This window comes from Cupressus sempervirens, chromosome 7, assembly GCF_028749045.1.
Source record: "Cupressus sempervirens isolate cs-2001-9-10 chromosome 7, ASM2874904v1, whole genome shotgun sequence".
NCBI lineage: Eukaryota > Viridiplantae > Streptophyta > Pinopsida > Cupressales > Cupressaceae > Cupressus > Cupressus sempervirens.
The window spans coordinates 868,171,487-868,196,228 of record NC_143124.1 but is presented as its reverse complement, the minus strand read 5'-3'; positions in this window follow the sequence as shown (position 1 = coordinate 868,196,228).

Below are 24,742 nucleotides of genomic sequence, written 5' to 3'. Positions count from 1 at the left end.
GGGAGATGAGGAAGAGGCTATCAGATTTGAAAGCATAAGCTCAACGTTATGAAGTAAGCTCCAATGAATATTTAGTTATAACAAAAGTTCAATAAAGATTTATATTTTATAATATTTTATGTTGTGAAGTAAAACATGTAATATGTGCAAAAATATTGATGCAATTTTTTTAAAGAGTTGTAAGAAACTTTAACTACTAAATTCTTGTTATACAGGAATTTTTGGGAATTGATCCAGAACCTAGTCAAGGACAACGCGGTGAGGGCGGTAGTAGCAGAGCTCCGGCTGCCACTGGTAAAATAATATTTTAGTTGACAAGTTAGAAGAAATTTTTTATTTTGAAAATTCAAAACTTCTTAACTCTTACTTTTATTATTTCAGAATGTCTTTGCTAACAATGTATTGTTCAAGTCATCTAGTGCAGGAGATTCCTACGAGGTTGATGGACGCTCGTACGAGATTGCCAACTGCAATGTCGGCAACAAGGGAACATCTAGCTGGTAAATCCTTGTTTTTCTATATTTGGTTTTGTGTTAATTATGAGTTGATAATATGTACTTTAATCTTGGGATGCATCACATAGTGTATTGTTTTTTTGTAGTAGGAGATGCACCGTCTGGTACACTACCAAATGCGGATCATAGTACATCTATTGTTGATAATTCACCATTATTTTTTGGAGCTACTTGTGTTTCTAACACGAGATCTATGGTGACATAGTTGTTGATTGATGATAATGAATTAATGCCTTTGAAATGTCCTAAGCTTCCAGGTACTTTAAATAATTATTTTTTATATTGTAATAAGGATTTTCTTGCAAGATGTAAACGTGATAGGAAGTGGTGAATGCAAGGGTTTTTAATGTGGAGTGATGCCTCATGACCTTCTTTAGTGTGTCGTATTGTGCAAGTTGTTTGATTATTCTAGAATTCCTTTTTATTAGTGGTTTGGTAGGATCATCTGAATTATCAATGACCTTTTGTCTATACTAGTAATTCTCTAGTTTAGTAATTTGGTACATTGCAATTTCATGCTTTCAGTAGAAGATACTAACCAATTTTTCTACAGAGAACCAAAAGTGGGAGTCTTCTTTCATATGATTCATTTTAATGGTTTTTAATATTAATTATCCCATGACATTTTTTGCAGGAAATGATACATTTTATAGGATGCTTTATGGCCTCACACTACGAAGATTTGGGCCCACCATATGTACTAGGTTGCTGTACATCATAACTGAACTAATTTTATCCCACTATTTTTTTTCATATCATTAATTGGTGCAACATTTTCCCTTTCATTCGAGTCTTTTCTTATACTAGCTATATCTAACAATTTTGTGTTTTTTCTTAAAAGGTGGAACTACCAATCTCAAGAATTAAAAGATGAGCTCATCAAAGATATAGAGCATGAGTTTGGTAGAAGTATTTTTGATCGTAAGAAATTGTTACAAAAAGTTGCTAGACATCTTAAGGTTGTGAGGGACACATAGAAAGAGCCTCATCCACAACTCGAAGTACGAGCATCCTCCCTTCATTTTAGTGAGGGACTGGAATGAGTTCATTTTGGATGCAAAGGAGAAAGGGCAATGTCCAAAAGAAAGTACACCAAAAAATCCAAAAAGGTATGCAATAGTATTAACTACTAGTACATTAATGAGAAAATTTAGGGTTCAACTTCAGTATCAACAATTTCAACTAGCTCAATTTAATCTATCTATTGATGAAAGGTATGTAATTAACATGCTGACACAATTGCTTATAAATCTCAATCTCAATCTGGGCATAAATCCTACATAAGATATATTGACAAAATGAAGCCCTTTATTCATATTTAGTGACAAATTTTAGAGCCTATGTCCTATATGGGTTCTTTTCTCAAATTTTATCTTCGCTGAACTCAAACTCGAATTCAACTAAGAAATTCCTACTCAAAGTTGTGACAACCGAATCTTGTGATATGATGTACCATGTTAGATTTTGAGTCATAAACATAGGCAATGCCTTGACCACTATACTTGTTGACTTTCCCTTTCTTTTACAATAATTGCTCGCTATCTTGAGTTTCCTATCCCCTATTTTCTTTTGGGTCATGTGTGCATCAAATATGCACTTAATCTGCATGTAAATCCTGATGAAATCCATCATTGAAGATATCAAATCCCATATTCTGTAGTATTCTGTTAACTATGATAACAATATATAATTTTTTCAATAGTGATTGTTATTTTATACTATCATCAATTCCATTTTGTGCTTTGTTGCATATCGAAAAAGAAGTGCATATACACTATACATCAGATTTAAGTGTGAAGCATCACAAAGTCTAATCTCTATCTTTAGATAACAATGTAGTATGAGAATCCTAAAGAATTTAAAGTTGAGCATTTCCACCACATCTAAAATCCATTCTTCTTTTTTAGTATTTTTCGTTGCTGTTGAAGCTTTTATCACATGGATTATGTGTCTATACCCAACCAATAGATTATCCTTTTTAGGGAATCCCTACTTTTTCTCCTGTGGAAACTCTAAAGATGGAAACTCATTAAGAGATTTTTCCTGATATCACCCTGCTTCCAATATTTCTCTTCCATTCCTTAGCTCTTTGCAAGCTCACAAAAGGTGTATCAGCTTTGGTAACATGTTAATTATTTGTGTGTAGACTAATTCAAACACATATATCAGTGAAGTAAAGAGACAAAGTACCAAGCCTAACACATCTACCTTGGGGGAGCACTCTTAAAATACAACATAATGTACAAAAAAATTCACGGTGTACAAATAACTTTTCATGTGATTTGAACCTTCACTTGCACCTCTTGTTCCTTCACATTCTCATCCTTTTGAATTCAATATTTCTCGCTATGCTGTTTTGTCAAAATCCCTAAAATAGGAGTTATTTCTCCAACATACTACCACGCATAATCCTCAATTTTTCTATTTAAATTTTGTTATTGTAAATATGAAAGGTACGTAATTCATATGCTGACACAATAGCTTATAAATCTCAATCTCAATCTCAATTTGGGCATAAATCCTACATAAGATATATTGACAAATGAAGATATATTGACAAATGAAGCTTCTAATATGTTCTCTCTATGACCAAAGGCACTCACCCTTATAAAATCTCACTTCAATTTAATCTATCTATTGATGAAAGGTATCTAATTCATATGCTGACACAATTGCTTATAAATCTCAATATCAATTTGGGCATAAATCCTACATAAGATATATTGACAAATGAAGATATATTGACAAATGAAGCTTCTAATATGTTCTCTGTGTGACCAAAGGCACTCACCCTTATAAAACCTTCACCTTCAATTTAATCTATCTATTGATGAAAGGTATGTAATTCATATGCTGACACAATTGCTTATAAATCTCAATATCAATCTGGGCATAAATCCTACATAAGATATATTGACAAATGAAGATATATTGACAAATGGAGCTTCTAATATGTTCTCTCTGTGACCAAAGGAAATAACCCTTATAAAACCTTCACCTATGGGTCCAAACTCACTTCCTGGAGTTGTAACTATATGTTCTTTCTCAAGGATCTCAGTAAAAATATCCCATGAATTTTGACCAAGAAATTGAACCCATACATATGGCGCATTTTTTCCTCCAAAGACATCAAACCCAAGTGAAGTAAATGTTTCCAAAATGATTCTAGTATTGTCTTTATATCATCTAACATATTTCAAACTTTTCATAGGTTGCAAGACACATCAAAGGCAACAAAGGCGAGGCTGGAAAAGGTTGGGCAGCACAAACTTGGCTCTGGGGGATATTCAAAAATGAAAGCACGTGTTGTAAGTAGCAATAAATGAATTGCAAAGAAAAATTATTTATAAAATTAAAATAATTTTTTTAATTAATAAAAAAATGCAGGGCCTTGATTTTAATTTGGAGGCCACAGAAGAACACAGAAAAATTGCCTTCAAGTGAGGCTATGCAGCGGTGGGTGAATGCCTATGGCAAGCTTCCATTGCCCCAATCGAACAGTCTCCTACATCATGTGCACAGGTAAATATGCCAAAAAATATATTAGAAATTGAATACTTGAGCAACAATTTATTTGATAATAATGTGCATGACATTGCAATGCAGCCTGTTAATCCTGACATAGATCATACGCAGCATCATGAAGCCCTTGATGTGCATCGTACCATCGATGAAGATGCTCATTTGTTATTTAAAACTAATTATGTAATTATTAATACAATTTAACATCTTTAATTAAACTTGGTGTAACCTTTTTGTGTTGAGGATATAGAATCATGTCGTGCTGAATGAGTGCTAGAGGATGTTCAGACTGATCAGCAGGTAGATCATGTGGCACATTCAGGGAAAAAAAATCTATGTTTTGTTCTTTTAAATTAATTTTTTTATTTATAGTTCTTTTACTTAAATAAAAACTCATAATTCACTAATATAAAATTGCGGGAATTTAACCTCATGAAGTACTTGTTATTGTAGCAGACCCCCCTTTGGTGCAGCGGCCTCATGGTGTTCCTGAACAGATGAGGAGGAGACATGTGTTAGAACCAGTAGAGGAGGGGGATCCTGTCAAGGACATTGATATTCCTCTTAGAAATTTTTTGAAAAAAAGAAACGACAAGAAAGCAAAAAAGACATGATTATTCATGAATGACTTACTCTTGAATATTGTTAATGAATATTGTGTTAATGAATTATTCATGAATAACTTACTCTTGAATGTTGTGTGTTAATGAATTATTCATGAATGTTGTGTGTTTATGAATTTTATGTGTTAATGAATGTTATCATGTGATTATAATGATTGAATCTTATATTTCAAAAATGGATGAATTGAATGTTATTAAATGTTAATGGGGATGACAAGGACATTGATATTCCTCTTAGAAATTTTATGAAAAAAAGAAACGGCAAGAAAGAAAAAAAGATATGATTATTCATGAATGACTTAATCTTGAATATTGTTAATGAATATTGTGTTAATGAATTGTTCATGAATGACTTACTCTTGAATGTTGTGTGTTAATGAATTATTCATGAATGTTGTGTGTTTATGAATTTTATGTGTTAATGAATGTTATCATGTGATTATAATGATTGAATGTTCTATTTCAAAAATGGATGAATTGAATGTTATTAAATGTTAATGGGGAATTTAGAGTGATGTTAGGGGGGAGGGAGGGGCCAAATGAGCTTTCACCTTCACGTAATTGGCCCTGTTAAGTAGAGAATATTTAACTATTCTCAAAACCAAGTGAAGCTCAAACTTTAAAAATAAGCTTATAGTTAATAGTGACAACAAATTAGCAAGTCGAAATGAAGTTCTTCATTACAGGTACCTTTTTAGTTTTTAAAACACGATATCATGTTTTAATATTGTATAGTTTTTTTCTCTTAAGTTAAAGTATTCTTTTACTATAACAACATAATTTATGACCATTTTAGTAACTATTCTAACATCGCTTTATGACAAATCCTATTTCTCAGATGTTGAGCATGGCTACAGTTGTGCAATTGGCATTTCAGAGTATTTGTGTGGTTTATGGGGACATAGGAACATCACCACTTTATGTGTATGCAAGTACTTTTCCTGATGGCATCAAACATCTTGATGACATTATTGGGGCTTTTTCATTGATCATATATTCTCTCACTCTTTTGCCCCTCATCAAATATGTCTTCATTGTATTGTGGGCCAATGATAATGGAGATGGTAAGATTATAACAGCTCTAGTTTCACTTTGTTTTTAGGTCAAAGTTTGATCTTTTTGATGTGAAAACATGTGTTCTAAGTTTAAAGGGACAATTTCTTTTGCAGGTGGAACATTTGCTCTTTATTCTTTGATTTTCCGCCATGCAAATGTCAGCATGATACCCAATCACCAAGAAGAAGACAGGAAACTCTCCTCATATACACTTGAAGTTGCAGGTAGACAACCCAATAGAGCCATTAGGATAAAGGAAGCTCTTGAACAAAGTAACTTTTCCAAGAGATGTTTGTTAATACTAGCCCTTGTGGGGACTTGTATGGTTATAGGAGATGGCATCCTCACCCCTTGCATCTTTGGTACATATTATTGTTTTTACAATATGTAATGCTTTTTGTTGTTATTTTTCAATATATTGTATGCTTGTTATATCAATGTTTCAATAGTGTGATCTATTATCATATGTTAGAAATCAAATAATCTCAAAGTCTACTTAATTCACAATAAATCCCTTAGATTGTACAAAATTTGTTAACTTTTCCCTTTTATTTGTTCAAGTAGTTTCACTAACACTTAATTTGTTGATATATTTTAGTTCTTTCAACAGTGGAGGGAATCAAAAGGGTGGACAAGTTGCTCAACCAAGGTGATTTTTCGGCATTTTCTCACATTATAATATTTGAGATGGGTAGGAGGAGTGGGTCATTTATTGAAATAGGAAGCACCCAACGTATAAATTTGGTCTATAAAAGTTAATTGTATATTGGTGCATCCTAGACATTAGACAAATTGGATAACAATTGCTCATACCTTCCAAAAGTATCTGGCTTTATTATGAGATAATTATCTCTTATTATGAAGTCTTGCAGCCCTTGATTTAGTCATGTAGTTGAGACTTATCTTGTCATCCACACATACATCCCTAACTACTAGTTAACCTTTTCCACAAGATTTGTATAAGACTCCTCTAGCATTATTCTTTATATCAAGAATCTTTTGGTATATGTTAAGGTATGTGACATTCAGAAGTGGGTGTCATTTTGAGATTTGATTCTAGGAATCCTCCACAAAACTATTATTGAGACTTAAACTCATTTCTTTGGCAATGATTTATTGCATTTAATAAAAGATTATTCAATTGCATTCGATAACTACTCATGTCTAGTGTAAGATAAGATAGCCTCATCAACTAGTTGATCAGATGTCATTTGGAGGATTAACCCTATCTCAAATTCAACTTAATCAAATATGAAGGGATCCCTATTTTTTTTCTTTCCTCCACTTTGCTTGGAAGAGATTTCTTATTCTGTTTTAACTATTAGCGATGAGCAATTTGGAAGGGATGACCTCTAACAGGTCCTATAAACATGATTTTATATCCCTAATCATGGGATTTTTTATTCTTATGATTCTCAATCTATTCCTGGTCATTGGGAAATTCAGGTATTTGTAAAGCATTCCAAAATTGCATTTGGAGTCTTCTTTATCTGGTTTACACAACTTGTGAGATTTGCATGCCTTGCTTAAGGGGATGTCGTTTGTGCTTAAGTTTTAGAAGTTTTCTCTGATAAATCTTTGGGTGGGAAATATATGTTTTATCTGCATTAGCTGTCGTGATGGTCTAAAAGCTTAACATTTCATAAAGCCTGAGTGATTAACATTTCATAAATGATTGACGATTTAAGGCTTGTTGTCAACAAATAGGTTTTTAAAAGTCTTGTTTGTTTTCAGGCATGGTGCTTGTTTTGGGGATACCACTAAGTACTTATTACCATTTTGGGAAGGTTATGGTGAGCAGAAAACATGAGCATGAAATTAGATTGATAAACTAATGACATTTCATTCTTTGTCCTATTCCTCAATTTCATGCTTGGGTTTTATAACCCCAATTGATCTTCCTTAAAACATTATTCCATTTCTTTTATGAATTCTGAAGTCAGGAATCTCTGAAATTGTAATGATTTGCAAGGTATCCCACCAAATCTCAAATTCACATTCTTTTTTTTCTATCTTAAAGTCTTGCCTGTAGGAAATTGTGATCTTGTGTTGAATACAGATGTTAACTTGTGAATTTATCTGACTTTCTCTTTGGACTTGCTTTTGGTGTAATCTTAGAACCCATATTCTTGTACTCAAATTTGGAAGGCGCGATGGAGATGGCATAGCTATGAAATGCCTGTGTTTGGAAAGCTATTTGGTTTTTATCTTGATTGATGAATAGTTTACTGTCATTATGTGGATAATGGCTTCAGTTACGGGCATCTTATCTTTCCAAAAGCTATCATACCTAATGACCTGAGAACATCCTAAAATTTTGATGCGTTATATCTGATTTGGAGGAGGAAGAAGTACAAACGATTCAAAAGGTTGTCTAGAATGAGAGAGTAGTGTGCTTCCATAGTTTTCATCTGTCTTATTTTTGTATATTGGAATGATTTGAATATTTTTAAATGCAGGAAGAACTGCGCCAAAAAGAACGTAAAAATTGGGATGAATTTTGAAGATTGTTGGAGGATCATAAAGCAATTGGCCTGCTTACAGCAAAGACACACTTCATTTGAAGTAGGATCTTTGCTTTATGATCCTCTAGTTCTTTGATAAAGCAAAGAACTAGAGGATCATAAAGCAAAGAGCCTACTTCAAATACATCTGGTTCACCACCCAAGGATTTGTTTGAAGATGTTGCAGAAGGGATGAAAAAGTAGGTAAGAAAGTTGCATATATTTTAATGATTTGATTACAGGATTTAATTGCACTTTCACAATCAGGCTTGCAATCATTATTACTCAGGGCAATGTATGTTTGATTCCTTTGATGTAACCATTTTTTGAATATGTATCTTTGGCAGTACTAGGAGGACAAATCAAACATAAAAGATGCTATGGAGTCAGGAAAGGTGTGCCTTTTGTGCTTTAAGATTTTCCATTGGATGTAAAATATATTGTAATCTTTTTGATGTAATGATTGCAGCTCGCAGTAACATCAGCATGGACTCTTGACAAGTTTAAAGCCTCCATTGGGGAACTATATGATTTGGCTGCTGCATCTGAAACAAATCTTAAGGTTTGTTCTGGTTACATTTCTAGATTTTTTGTCTCAGCTACAAAAGACTTCGCAATAAAAGTATTTGGTATTTTCCTTTGAAGAATGTTGTCACATATTATTATGTTCCTAGTAACTACTATTTATACAAACAAGGATCTTATTCTTATGTTCCATATCACTCTGGTTCCTAACTGATTGGATCATTGCATCAGCTATATTATGTTTTGACTCATTTGCACTGGTAAGTAGTTGCTAGAAGTGAATCACTATCACAAATGCATTAGTCTATTCTCATTAGTGGATAATGGATTTTTATTAGGTTAAACTAAAACAATTGCAAATGTTGAAAGTAATGCAAGTTGTTTTGGGATATATGATTTTGTTAGGTCTTATTGACATCCTGTGTATTGCTTGCAGCTTGTGTTTGAAGAAGTGATTGAACAAGTAAAGGAAAAGGAAGAGAAAGAAGCCAAAAGGAGAGAAAGGCTGGCAGATGATTTTACAGCTTTTCTTTATTCTCTGAAGGTTTACATTATTCATTTTGGAAAAAATCCTTCTAATGTAGTCTCTTTTTCCTCTACTACTTTTACACCTAGAATAAAATTTCACAGAGTTTTGTACATTAAAAATCCTGAATATGAATGAATTTCTATTCTTATCATAAACAAATTTCTATCTATGTAACAATAAATTAGTTATATATTGTTTTTCTATTTCAGGAAATTGTTGCTTCCTCAGAATGGGAGGATTGCGTACCTTTTGTCAAAGATGTGGAAGAATATAGGTAAAAGAGCCACTATCAGGAATTAATCTTATTGTGAGTAATTAAAGGTAGTTATCATGTACCTTACACTAGTAGTAGCTATAAATATATTAGATATTAATATTCAGGGCAATTAGTGATGAAAGCTTCTGTCAGGAGATATTTGATAAGTACATTGCAAATCTTCACAAAAAGGTTAAGGAAAACAAGCGCAAACAAGATGAAGAAGAGGTACATGACCTGATTATCATTTCCACTTTCATATCTAATTTTGTCAAGATCTAATTGTTGTTTAAATACCTTTTGAAAGCATATTTGGGTGATTTTTGTACTGAGAATGAAAATTAGACCTCCTTATGAAGATAATTGTATTACTAACAAGTTATTTAACTACTTTTACAAACTAGCTATTAGAATTTAAATTGTTGCAAACTAGCCTTTATCAAGATCTGATATGACCTAGATGAGATGAGTTAGGGTTAGTAGACTAACCAACATGAAAGGTCATTCCATGTTGAACTAGAAAAAAATAATTTTAAAATTTAATATGAGAGGCACCCACCAGATAAGATTTGGATGTTGTCTACAAGCACAACTCTTAACTATGACATTGTTATAATATAGTGTGTTAAGATTTTGATGCCTTAGTTCAATTTCCTCTTGGTAGAGTTTCAAAAATTAGCTCAATGCAATCCTTTTGGTTTAAAATTTGACAAAAAAAGTTTCTTAAAATTCTTATAAATGAAAAAAAGTTTGTAAAAGAAGCCCTCATATTTCCATACAATGAAATTTCTTTTTAATTACAAATTAGATTAATTGAAACTGTGAATTTCACTGTACTATGACCATTTCTACCACTTAGGATAGCCCATACATTGTGACCAGTCTTTTTCTTGTATTTGTAGCTTAAGTAGTTCACCGCCAACAATTTTTCTCTTCGGTTTTGCTACTATTAAGTTAATCCATATGACTAATTTCTTTTTATCCGAGCTTCTCTTCAAGGCTCTCATACATGAGGAAAATGGGGCAAAATTAGTGCCTTGGATGTATTGATGTTTTCACATATTATTCACTAGACCTGATTAGAACTAACCTATGAGAATTTTCTACCGCAGCAACTTTAGTAAGCACATTATTTGTGGAGTAGATACAAGGTTCTGTCTCCAGCATTGAATGCCTTGTAGATGGAGAAGAAGTCTAGTGCCAAGGTTTGTACATTCCATAGAGATTTTTGTTGTCTTGATCACATGGCACCATCATTTTTTTGTTTGAGGTATAATGCAAAATGGCAACGTACAAAATGTAAGGTTGCTCAATCAAATTATATTAAGCTCCTCATTTGCAGGAATAATTTAAACAGTTAATACTACAATATATTGAATTATTATTGATTAGTTTCGGAGGATGATGAAAGATTTTTAGGATAAGCAATCTATGGTTCAGAACATTTTATTGTGTCGTCATAAAAAAATCAACTCTTCAATGGGCAAGTGAACTGCAATAGTTGTCATCCTGACTATAATGATTACAAATATATGTATACATTATGGTTAAATTCAACAAAAGTCATTCTATTGGTACAAGTTTCATATGCATCAGCCATTTGTGAAGCAAATATTAGCCCAAAACAGTTGGAACACAGTCATCAATGTTAAAGCCAAAAGAAATACAAAAGTTGTCAACAACACTCTTGACATTCTCTATGTATATCCTAAACAAATGTGCTATCATCAAATGCACTTAATGATGATGTCAGCCATTCCAATATGCATGCATCTTTAATGTTAAATGAAGATAATTCTAATGTAACAATCAATCATTCTAGCGATTCTTTTGGCCACAACTTCTTCCAAGCTAAAATCTCTTCCTCTATAATTAACTTCTGAATGCCTCCATAAAATCCTTCAACCTCACCTCCTGCTTCATGATGACATTTCCTATTGATTGGAGCATGTCTCCATCGAGAACCAAAGGTATATTGATGAAGAGATATTGAATCTTATTAATATAACAACTAACTTGATAGCATTAATATACATTATGGATGAAGAGATATTGAATCTTATTATGGACCTTATCCTTGGTGGCTATGAAATGACATCTAACTTGATAGCATTAATTTTGAAGTTTCTAACTGAATGCCCTAAGGCATTGGAGCATTATTAAAGAAAACATCAAGGGATAATATTTGAATTGTGGATATTTGTAAATTATGCTGGTTTTAGACAGTTATAGTTATAGTTACATATGCACTCTTATGATGATATGATTGGGACTGTAAGTTTTTTTGTCACGTTTATCTATTTGAAAAATAGATGAAATTATTGGCTTTCATTCCTGATAAATAATTATTTCCTAATTTTATTCTTCCCTGCAGGAACCAAAATTTAGACGCGTTGTGCCAATTATTGCAAAGCCTTTGCTCTCATAGGAGCCTTCTAAACTCCACAAAATTTGAGTTGTAAAGCATAATTGCTCAGTGGAAACAAGATATCATGCACATTTCTTCCTCCTTCCCATTGTTTTGTCGTCAAATAAATCATTTGACAAATGAAACAATGGGGTGGAGGTAGAAATGTGCATGATACCTTGACTCTCATGCATCAAGCAATTATGCTTTATAATCAAGTTTTGTGTAGTTTTGAACACTCCTATGAGAGCAAAGCTTTCAAAAAAAATGGGACAGCGTGTCTAAATTGTGACACATGTTGGTCTCAATTGTGACCAATATTCGTCACAATTGAGACACCAAATTGACACCTTTTACGTTGCAAGTATAGCACTGGCGTCGAAAGATAAGGGTTTGTGGTTAGAATTTTGACAAAAAATTGGGCAAGTTTACGTCAGAATTGAGAAAATAATAGTTTAGGTTGACTAGAGAAATCGATGAAATTTGTGTCAATAAATCCACGTTTATGTAGTCAAAATTCTAACATGAAATGAATGTGGCAAAAAACTGACCAAATTTGTCCGACGACGACTTTGGTCACTTTAGCAACCTACTCTTGTCAAAATTGAGACTTTTTTGCATCACAAATTAGACCTAAATTTACTAGTGGAGGTTTCATATTCCCACCTAGTTGTGGTTACCCTTAGATCTTGATACTATAGGTGCTCCCACAAAACCCCCATGTCTTAGGTTAACACTTTACTCTATAAGAATGGCTCGATATAATGCATCTTTGATGGTTTTAGGTTCAAATACCTTAACACCTTCAACTAGATGGTTTTTCAAGCCTCTAATGAAATGTTGTGCCAACTATACCAGGTTATCACTAATTCTCGAATAGGGCATGAGCTCATAGAACTTGTGCTCATACTCTACTACAATCATCGTAAATGGTCTCAAGTTGTGGAATTCATCTACTCTATGTTGGTTCCATTCCTCTAGTAGGAATCACTTAGGGAAGTTTTGTAGGAATAACTCCCATGTGACATTGTTCATGTTTATACCCAGTTTCTTCTCTTCGATAGTCAACCAAGTGGCTCCAAAGAGTTCCAGGTTGGTAATAGAAAACCCCGCTTTGACATTAGTGTCAGAGTCCTGAATGGAAAAAACCCTATCAAGAGAAATAAGTCACTACTCGGCTACATAATCTAAACCCATCCCATTAAAGGGTTTGACCTTAAAACTCTCAAGGTCCTTCATCTGAGTAGCTACAATCAATCTCTATTGATCCCTCTAAGGGATCCTAAACCTAGGTCTATGTTCATATCCTACCTGGTGTGCCCCATCCTAACCAACACCTTGAAGAGGAGGTAGGTGATCAATGATGGTCTTCATCATTTGCCTCAGGTCAACTTCCTTTGAGTTAGCCTGCAACTCTCTATGGTTCTCTTCCTAATGCTCATTGACATGCTCTTCCCTATTCTCTTCCTAATTAGGCCGCTCATGGATAGAATCATGCACACTAATGTTTTTTCCTTGTCCATAGCCTCTACCATGGCCTAGGCTATGATCTCTAATAGCAGATCTCATCCCAGATACCATCCTAAAATAATATCCAAGATACAAGATGCTATAATAACCATAAAACATACTACTCTAAAGTATAAATAGAAGACACATGTTTTGAAAATATACAACTAAAAGTTTAAGTTCTATTTTAGTTCAACTAGTTCAAGTTTTAGTTTGTATTAGATATACATAATAGTTTAAATTTTGTTTTAGTTCAACTAGTTAACAACTAGTGGCATTCCAATATGACAAGAGCTCTCAATGTAGAACTCAGGCTCTAATACTAGATGTAATGCCCCACCAAGGGATCCAAAAGAATTAACCTAAAATTTAACTAAGTTTTCAAATTTTTTTTTTTTTTTTTTAAAGAATAACATACACATCAATCATAAAGTAGTAGAAGCAATAATATACAATCAGACATAAGCAACCTGATAGATTGCATTCATTAAGGATACCATGATGTTGAATCCCATTTAAATATAAATAATATTTAGTCCAATAATTAACACATCCCCATGAAGGTATAACTACAAGTTCATTCCACTTAAAAATTATACATTTGTTTTGAATGCCACTTGGCAATAAAATTTAGAATGCACAATCATCCACAATACTGGTCACAAGGTATGAAAGGCTAAAAGAATATAAATTTATAAAAATAGATTATATCATCCCTTTCAAATGCATGAAACAAAGTATAATACAATAAGTGAAATCATTCATCATAAAGATATAACCATCCATCATAATACCTAAAGATAGAATGAAAGGAAATGCAAAAAAGCAACTCCAGCCACTGCATCAATCAATAGATCTCAATGGTAAGAGTAAAAAGAACTACCACCTGATCTCATGGTAACCTAAAAAGGTCCACTCCCACCACATTTAGGAGATAGTCTCAAGTCCCAAACATGATATCAATCTAAAAATCAAAACTAATATCTACATCCAGAAAACCCTAAAAGTAATCTAACTCAAAGGTTCCAAGATAAATTGACATCTAGACCTAGAGGCAAAAAAGACATGTAGGGAATCTACTATGTAAGTGGGCAAGTGTCATCGCATGAATCAATGTTAGAGTTACCCAGGCAGTCTAACTTGACCCCAATCCCTAGTGACTCTTTGTGGCACTAGTATCCTTTTGTAGTGACAAGGCATACTAATGATGCATGGTTACAACTGAGCATTCTCTCTACACCCATCCTAGTTTGTACGAGCACTCAGGGCATGGGTGAGAACACACAAAGACTCTTATTAGGTTTAGTTTACTCTCATTTAGTGTAGTGTTTTTACTTATTAAACAACTTACAATGGGTTACCCTGTCACTCACTTTGGGCCCCAGCCTCCATTGAAAGCCACTTCCTGACATTACATAAAGATAACCTTCCCTAATCTCATAAAATCACAAATCAAAAAAATCATAGTATTTCCCTCAGTCCTATACAAGTGACTGGAAAGTATCAAAAGATAATTCATAATAACCCATTAGTTCTCTATGAGCAACTAGAAAGCATCCCAAAAATAACTGATTGAAGACTAAAAGGTCAAGACAAGTATGTCATACCATTTATCTCATAATCATAAAAGGACATTGAAAGCAATAACGAACAATATAACCAAACTCATCATAGAGCATACCAAACACATTACCATGGTTGAGTTTAAAAGATCAAGTTCAAATCATCATAATACCACAAACATGTAAGGAAACTTGGCAACAAAGCATATAACCTTTTCCACATAACCCATAATAGATTTGAAATAAACACGGAATTAAAATCTACATGCAAGAGAATAGACAACATACTCACAAAATTGTGACACAAGATATACCTTGGGAAACCCTCATTGAGGGAAAAACCCAACCTCCAAAAGCATCCATCACCATATATTATTCTGCAAAAAAACCATTGCAATACAACCATGGAAGCCTTCATGGCCATAGCCACAACTGAGAAAATTATGTGGACAAGCATGAATCCACACATCCCATGCCATGCTTCCGACCTTCACAAATGCTCCCTTGGCTAACCTGTCAAGCCTTGTCCCGCTCAACTCTTGCCTTTTTTCCTTCTCTTACTCTCTACAACAACTACCCTTGTGGCTGCTTATATAGTAGCAAGTCTCACAAAACCACTAAGTGGTATTACATAAACCATGTGCTACCTAACCCACTAACCCCACATTTAGTATTAGGCATTTAATTCTTTTCCCCAATATTAAATAATTACATGAAATATTATCACAATGTTACAATACAACTCATCAAGAATATTCCATGGGAATGTTTACATGTTGCATGTCCATCTAGGCACAACATTACATAATAAAATAAAATAATAAAATATAACAATATTATGCAATGTGTGCAACACCCATTATCTCAAAAATCTCCCACTTTTTGTATACATTGCATAGGGTTAATCCGTAGCCACATAAATGAACAAGGGAACAATCCCTCCTAGCACATCCACCATCATGGATCAAAATACTCCAAGTGCTCCATCCTGGTACCCGCAACAAAATCAAAGTATCTAGCATCTCAAACATGAATGATCTCACCTCCTATTATGCCACTGCCACTAGACATACATAGAAGCCATCCAAAGAGAAAGCCACCCAACCTGTCACATTAGAAGATCATAAAATCCTGTACCAATTGAAATTTCAAGCACAAAAAACTTGATCCAAAGGCAATCACATGTATCCGTAGTTGTCAAAATATCCATAGCTGAAATAACACCCACAACAAGTGCCAAACCCATCCAACTTTCCATACCTCAAAGGCATAACAAGTGAATCTCATATCGTCAACATATCCAATCTGTAAACTACAATCACAAGCCTCAAGAGCAATACCTGTCACATATATACCAAGAAGCTCCCACTACAAAAGATAATGTCAAATCCATAACCAATCCACTCAACACATCTCAAAGAAGTGAATCCATTTAGTATCAAGGACATCCACAATACATAAACTGATATCTTGCAACAACAATTCTCATAACAAGTTTCCAACAGTCTCCCAAGTTCTCCACAACCAACAGAGGAAAGAGATAAAGTAATAACCATCTCATCTCTCACATGACATACATGATCACAAACTAGTGATCACAATCTCCAACCAATCTCAAATCCAATGTAGGAAAAACTGAAATTCCAAGATGATAACCAAGACTAGAGAAACCATGCAAATCATAACATGTATCATATCCTTCTACACACACCTCTACATGTAAATTGCGCAAGTATGATCTCCTCCATTAAAGCCCAACAAGAAGCCTCGACAACACCCAAATCATACCATATAACTAATCATGGATGTAATCCTCTCACAATAAGATCAAACTGATAAACCATTCCTGAACCAAGGAATAACCATTCCTAATCCAAGGAACATGCCCAATATAAAACCATCTCCCAAACTCAACCAACATTAAAACATATGCAATGGAGATAACCAATGCTAAACCATCTCTCAAATGAACCCTCCAGAATTAACTCATATACCATAGCTCAAGATCCATATCCATGAAAGACAAGCATAAATAAAATGCACCTGAGAAAAAATAATGGGCTATACCTCTCAAGTAGCAAACTGCCAAGTAGACCAAGAGTGGGGAATGAGAATGCTTATCAAGATATCCAAGTCTCCAACCAAGACTCATCTAAGAACAATCTCCTCTTAAGTCCATATCAGGTGACTGCCCCTTAGACTTCCTATTGAAACCATCAACCGTCCCAACAAATACTTCTCTAATCCAAGAGAAATCAGCATCACCACCATCTCTAAGTATCCATGAGCACCTGTAACCAATCAATTCATGCCAACTCCAAATGCAACATAGCAATGTCATGAAGTATCCAGCTTATGATTAGTGTACTCAATACCAAGAAACTAAACCAAGATCAATGTCAAAGTTCCAACCATGGCCTCAGGAACATAAACATGACAACATGATCTAACCATCTCAACCAAAGAGATAACATGCTCCACATGAACATACTATAACATGTCACAACTCTAAATGCATATCAAGAGTATACCATGACATAATAATGAAACCATTCTCATACCAAGGATAACATGCCAAATAAAAGCATAAACCACACCTTTGCCAAGAACCCTGTGAGTCCTAAAGATGCAACCATCTCCACATACTAGGAAGAACCATCTCCACACACCATGAAGATAACCAAGAACTCCATGAGTCCTCAAGATCTAACCATCTTCATACACCATGAAGATAACAAGTGCACCATACAAATGTCAAAGATGCTTTTGTAACAATAGGATCTAAGAAAAACCTCCAACATCTGTAAACACTCAATAAATATATCAATGCCAACAACTCCCACTCAACTGTTGTACCAAGTCACCTATATGGCATCATAAAATCCATCTTCTAAATGAAGATCCAAACCAAACTAAGAACTAATCCTGCACTGTCACCTCATCACTATCATAAGCTCTCACTAAACTGTGTATCCAAGCTATCCATGACATTATGATGAAAAATAACCATCCTCTAACCATGAGAATCACCCAAGGCATCAAACCATCAAAGAACTCAAAGTGCACATCATGAGCTCCTCAAAAGAAACTAAATAACCATGATCCTCAACCAAGAAGATATACCACCATAACTGAATCATAAAATCCAAGCTAATGAACATCAAGGATGTACTTATGTATCCAATCATGTTATGCCAAAATCTATGACACCGTGATCACATCTATGAACTGAGCATCTATCTCTCAAAGTGTCCAACATGTTAGCATAAAATAGTCAACCATAATCCTCCACTATTACTATACCTGGTAACAACATCTCATCCCTTCTACATGAAGAAAAATATCAGCAAATCATGTGACTTAGGGCATAGACAACCCAAATCCAAGCTACCAATCTGAATATGCGTTAATAATGAAAGATTAATGGGCAAAGACAACCCATAACCAAGCTATAAATGCAACCTGTAAGTATAGACTACTTACAACATTGCACAACTTGTAGATCCAACAAGTCATGATACATATCCAAAGCAAACATTGATAACCATATCATCATGAGACAAAACTTGAGTATACAATAACATTAAATCAAAAATCTCCAATGCCATAAACTCACAATGTTACCATAGTCAAAATATACCATAAACTATTCAGATAAAGATATCACCAAATAAATCATGTCAAACATGCACCAAATTTGAACCAATATGTAGATCTCTCCAAGAGCTTTTCGTTGACTACTCAAAGTCCAAAATCTGACTCTGTATGTCCAAATTATGCCCTAATCTGTGCTTAAAATAAATAAAATCAAACTTTAGGGCTCTTAAAACTTGAAAAAATGTCTAAGTCATAGAACCGAACCTATACCATGTTTTAGTGCTCTGAATTAGCTTTTCAACGCCTATAAGAACTCTGAAATTTGATATTTCTACTAAGACAGTCTTTTAACCAATTTTAGTGCAATTTTTCAAGTTTTTTTTTTTTGTGACGAAAATTCCGACGGGATTAAATTTGATAGCCATCATGGCTGAAACCAAAAAACTCTTTCATTTCTTCTAAACATGGCCAAACTAGGGCATATTATATATCAAAATTTATGGAAACATCAACCCGGATCCAATGGTGAGGTATGTTTTTACCTAGCAGATCATTTTTGCATGCTACCCCTCAAAACCCTCATTTTAAATGAAACATCCGAAAAAATCCTTTTGTCCAACAATTTCACATGCCCAAATCTTTTAACATCCCATCATAATAGCAAAACCAAAACCCCCAAATCTGCAATAATCACTCATATATCTTTTCATTTTCTTTTATCCTCTCATGCATTCCCATGGATTCAATCTAAGGTTACAATAATAAAACCATAGCTTTGATACCACTTGTAAGGAAACTTGGCAACGAAGAATATAACCATTATCACATAACCCATAATAGATTTGAATTAAACATGGAATTAAAATCTATATGCAAGAGAATAGACAACATACCCACAAAATTGTGACACAAGATATACCCTGGGAAATCCTCATTGAGGGAAAAACCCAACCTCCAAAAACATCCATCACCATATATTATTCCGCAAAAAAACCATTGCAATACAACCATGAAAGCCTTTATGGTCATAGCCACAACCGAGCAAACTATGTGAACAAGCATGAATCCACACATCCCATGCCATGCTTCCAACCTTCACAAATGCTCCCTTGGCTAACCTGTCAAGCCTTGTCCCGCTCAACTCTTGCCTTTTTTCCTTCTCTTACTCTCTACAAAAACTACCCTTGTGGCTGCTTATATAGTAGCAAGTCCCACAAAACCACTAAGTGGTATTACATAAACCATGTGCTAAAATCATGTGCTACCTAACCCACTAACCCCACATTTAATATTGGGCATTTAATTCTTTTCTCCAATATTAAATAATTACATGAAATATTATCACAATGTTACAATACAACTCATCAAGAATATTTCATGGGAATCTTTACATGTTACACGTCCATCTAGGCACAACATTACATAATAGAATAAAATAATAAAATATAACAATATTATGCAATGTGTGCAACACCCATTATCTCAACAAAACACAAAACTCCCAAGCCTCTGGTAGACATCCTAAAACTAGTCAACACTCTAGTCAACCCAAACCCAAAACATAGACAACATATAGATACATAGTCATTTCATAGTTTGGTTTGATTTTGAAAACACATAGTTGAGTTAATAGTAAGGTATCAATTTTCATTTTCAATGTGATTTTTCGAGTATAAAAGATTACATCTTGATCTTTACAATTTAACCCATTCTCATATTTGAACATATTGAACAATTGCCCTTATCTGATTACAATTAAATGTTCTAATTACTTTAAAAGTAATTGTTTATTAAATTATTAAAATAATGATTTTTGATATAAAATAATTACCTTATTAGTAGAACTCAATTCATTAATAATAATAAACTAAGTCAATTTAAAACTTATAAAAAAATGTATTATTAATTAAACTTAATTAAAAACTAATTTCAATTAAATTATTTAATAATTATTTTAAAACAACATTATGTTAATAATATATACATATATTTATATTATTAAATAATTAATAATTTTTATTAAATAATTATTTAACAAATAATAATTAACTTGTTAAAATACAAATATAATAAAGTTAAATTCAAAAATTCAAAAAAATAATAATAATAAATACAATTATTTGAAGGTTTGTTGGCCTTTCCTTGCGGTGGCAGGCCTTACTGCTGCTATGCGCAACAATTTTACTTGCTGTCGTAGACAGTAGTATCACTACTGTTGCGGGCGGTAGACTATCCTGTTGTTATAGCTTTAAAGCCTACGACAGTGGGGTCAAGGGGAGGATGGTGTGGGGTTTCTCCACCACCACCCTCTCACAATATTTGTTTTATTTTTTTAAATAATTTTTTAAAAAACTCCTTACCACAAATTTCATGTATATATATATATATATATATATATATATAAGTTCTATCAATACTCTAATAGGAAAAATGCAATGAACTAATCAAATTTAAAATTTAAAATTTATATTTCTTATGAAACCCTTCCTAGTTTAATTTACAACTTGTAAAACTATTGTACGAGGTTTTTACTAAATTTCAATCCCCACATATACAGAAGAAAACAATAAGAATACCATTAAATTGAAATGAAGGATTGAAGAGTTCATCACAATGCAAATTGGAAACATAATTCACAAATTATGATAAAGACATGAATATTAAATTACATAATTAACTAGGTGAACAAAACACAAGGATCTACCTGGTTTTGAAGTTAATTCTCTTCTCTCAAAACCTTCTCTCTAAAAATTCCCTTCTCCAAAATTCTTGATCCCTAGAAAATGGACCCTCAATTGTTGATAAGATGTTCTCTCCTAAATTTGGGGCACTAATTGTTTGATCACTCGAGTTAACTCCTTGATCACAACTTTTTAACTCTTTATTATCTTTTTTGAAACTTTATGCAATTTTAAATATCTTTAATAAATTAATTTCTTTTTCACTCTTTAATTTATTTTCAAAGAGTTAATTGATAAAAATATTTATTAAGTAATAATAATATTTAGCATTTATTTAGAAATGATCGCATAAATATATTATTATTAAATTAAATAAATATTATTACACTCTAAAATTAAACTATAAATTTCTTCTTAAACTTAATTTTTTTATTTAATTAATTTCCCAATTTATTAAATATTGAAAATGTCATAATAATTTCCATTAAATTAAATCATTAATTTAATCTTTTAATTTGACTTAATTAATAGAAAAATCACCAAAGACCTATAAGATGAAATATGAAAATTCATCATAAAATACCACATATAAGATCAAACTCTAGGGTTATAATCACAAATTTAGATCTGACAACATATTCAGAAGAATAATCATCTTAGATAATTGTCCTAATTTTTGAGGATAAATGGGTTTAAAGGTTAGGATTTGGACTCAAAAATTTATCGCCCCCTCTCTTACCATTGATATATTGTGATAAGGTACGCTCATCCTAGCAATTTAGAAAAGTCAATACCTGGTACCTACGATCTGCATAAAATCCACACATGTACAAACACATATATACTAAACTAAATAGGCAATGGCAGGAAGTGGTGCATCGTGTAGATCATGATTAGCAAGTGACTATGACTCCCTTCCTTAACCACATCAAGAACATCATACATAAAGAAAATATACACGCACACCATACAGATGCAGTATGGGGAAAGTATGCATAAGAAAAAATGTATAATAATCCATCTAACTAATTATTATCAAATAACTAAAATCACTATAATAATCATCATCAAGGTATAATCATGCATACATGAAGTAAACATTACCAAGTAGTCTCATCATAAAATCAATTGAATATGAAACAATATCTAATAGTCTAAAAGATAATTCTACTAGGCATCAAGCATAAACTGACCTAAAAGAGTTTGGCAATAATAATAAAATTTAAATTAGGGGCAAGCACTACATTGTTCATACAAGACTTGATATTGCATTAGCAGTTGGTATAGTTGCAAGATTCTCTATAAATCCCAGAGAAAATTATATGATGGAAATCAAAAGAATTATGAGATATCTAAAAGGAACTCAAGACTATAGTATGTGGTACAAGAAAGGAGGAAAGTTCATGTTGAAATCCTTTACTGATGTTGACTGTGCTAGAATCATTGATGATAGGAAGAGCACCGGTGAAGGAGCATTTTTTCTTAGAAAGAGGTTAGCATCTTGGAAAAGGAAAAAGGAAAAATCCATCTCTCTATCTTCAATAGAAGCATAATATGTTGATACAAAAGTTAATTGCTCCAACATAATGTGGATCAAGAAACTATTATTAGGAAAGAAGGAAGAAATAAAGGATCTAGTGGTTATCTATTGTGATAACATAGGTGCAATCAATATAACTAAAAGTTCAGTGATGCACACCAAGACAAAATACATTGGAATCAAGTATCATTTTCTGAGAGAATTAATTTGAGATAAAGAGTTCATATTAGAATATGTTAACACAAAGGAGCAAGTTGCTAACATATTTACCAAACCATTACCTAAGGATGAACTTTTGTATCTACGAGGAAAGCTAGGGATCATTCCCCTATCTGATGCTCACTAGAGTACAGATCATTACTGATGCATCAACCAAACTACTTTGAAGATCTATCAAGTTGATGTAAAGAAATTAGAACTCATTGCATATGAATCAGTACATCAGGTACATTGTAAAATCACTCTACAAAGTCTTTGGCATTTGATGTCAAAGAGGGAGAGAATCATGCCATATATTCATTAAGGGAGAGATTGATGTAATTATAGAAGAATCAAAGGTAACAATCTACAAGAGGGAGAACTTGATCTAATGGAGTCTGAAGATAAGATGGCAAAGAGAGAATCTCAGAGGGAGTTCTCATGGATGAATGGAGAATCAAAATGAAACTAACTATATTATAAAATATTATAAATCATTTTGATTTCTCTAAGCTTTATTTTCTTCACTAGTACATTTGACCCCATTTTTAAACCAAAATTTTTGACCATCTAATAAAATGGGGTCAAATTGGTCAGAATATGCAAGGAAACATATCTTTTTAAAAAAATGCATGCCCATGTTGGTCAAAATTTTGACCAACACGGGCTTCATTATGTCAAAATAAAAAAAGCTCTTTTTCATGCCCTAATTTCATTGTTACATTGGGACCGGAAGACTTGTGTGCTTATTTCCTACACTGCAAGCGACATTTTCCTGACTGAGTCTTGAATCTAGCCTGCATTAGTGGAAATAAAGTAAATAAATGTTTTAATCTCATATTTGAATCTCATATTTTGGTATTTTTCTTTCCTTTTGAAAGCTTATGTATTTTGAACATGTGTGTATTTTGTGGCCAGGACTACGTGCCACCAGGTTTGATAGCTTCAGTGCAAATGTCATGGTGGATGGGAGTATGCTGAACCTTGCCCTTTGGGACATGACAAGTTAGGGTTTATGTTTCAACTTTATGGTGCAAAATTTGGTCAAAATTTGAGATAGAAGATATGATATAGTGAGCTATCCTAGTATAAATCTGGAGGAATTCATTGCCCATCCAACTAATTATTTTTTCATAAAGCTCCACTGGGATTCCATTCAGCCTAGGGGCCTTTTCATTACTCAAATTTTGAATAGCATTGTTTTCATCCATAGTTATATAGGTTTGTCAAGCATAGTTGTCTCTTTAGTAGGCACCTTTTTAGGAATGATTCCATTGAGTTTTGTCCTAGAATTTTCCATTTCTTCTCCAACATATTCAGAAATGAAGAGTTTCTTATATTAATGTGCAAAGGCTAGAAGAATTTCATCTTGGGAGTTAGGTTGTTTTCCTTCATTCCAAATAGACTCAATCCTCTCTCTAGCTTCTTTGGATTTGAGGATCTGGAAGAAGTATCTAGCACCCTTATTACCATGGATGATCCAATTAAGTCTAGCTCTAGTTTTGACACCTTGATTCTTGAAATATTGCAACCTCCAAAAGGAGTCTCTGGATTGGGCCACAAACTCTTGTTTAGTAGCAATATTGACCAGGTTACTCTGTAGGCACTCTAGCATTATATAGGTTTTTGGAGTTTAGATTCCATTCTTCTCTTATCTTGGCTTTCTTTATGTATTTTGTACAGTTGTAGTCACACCATACATGCACACAAATATCACA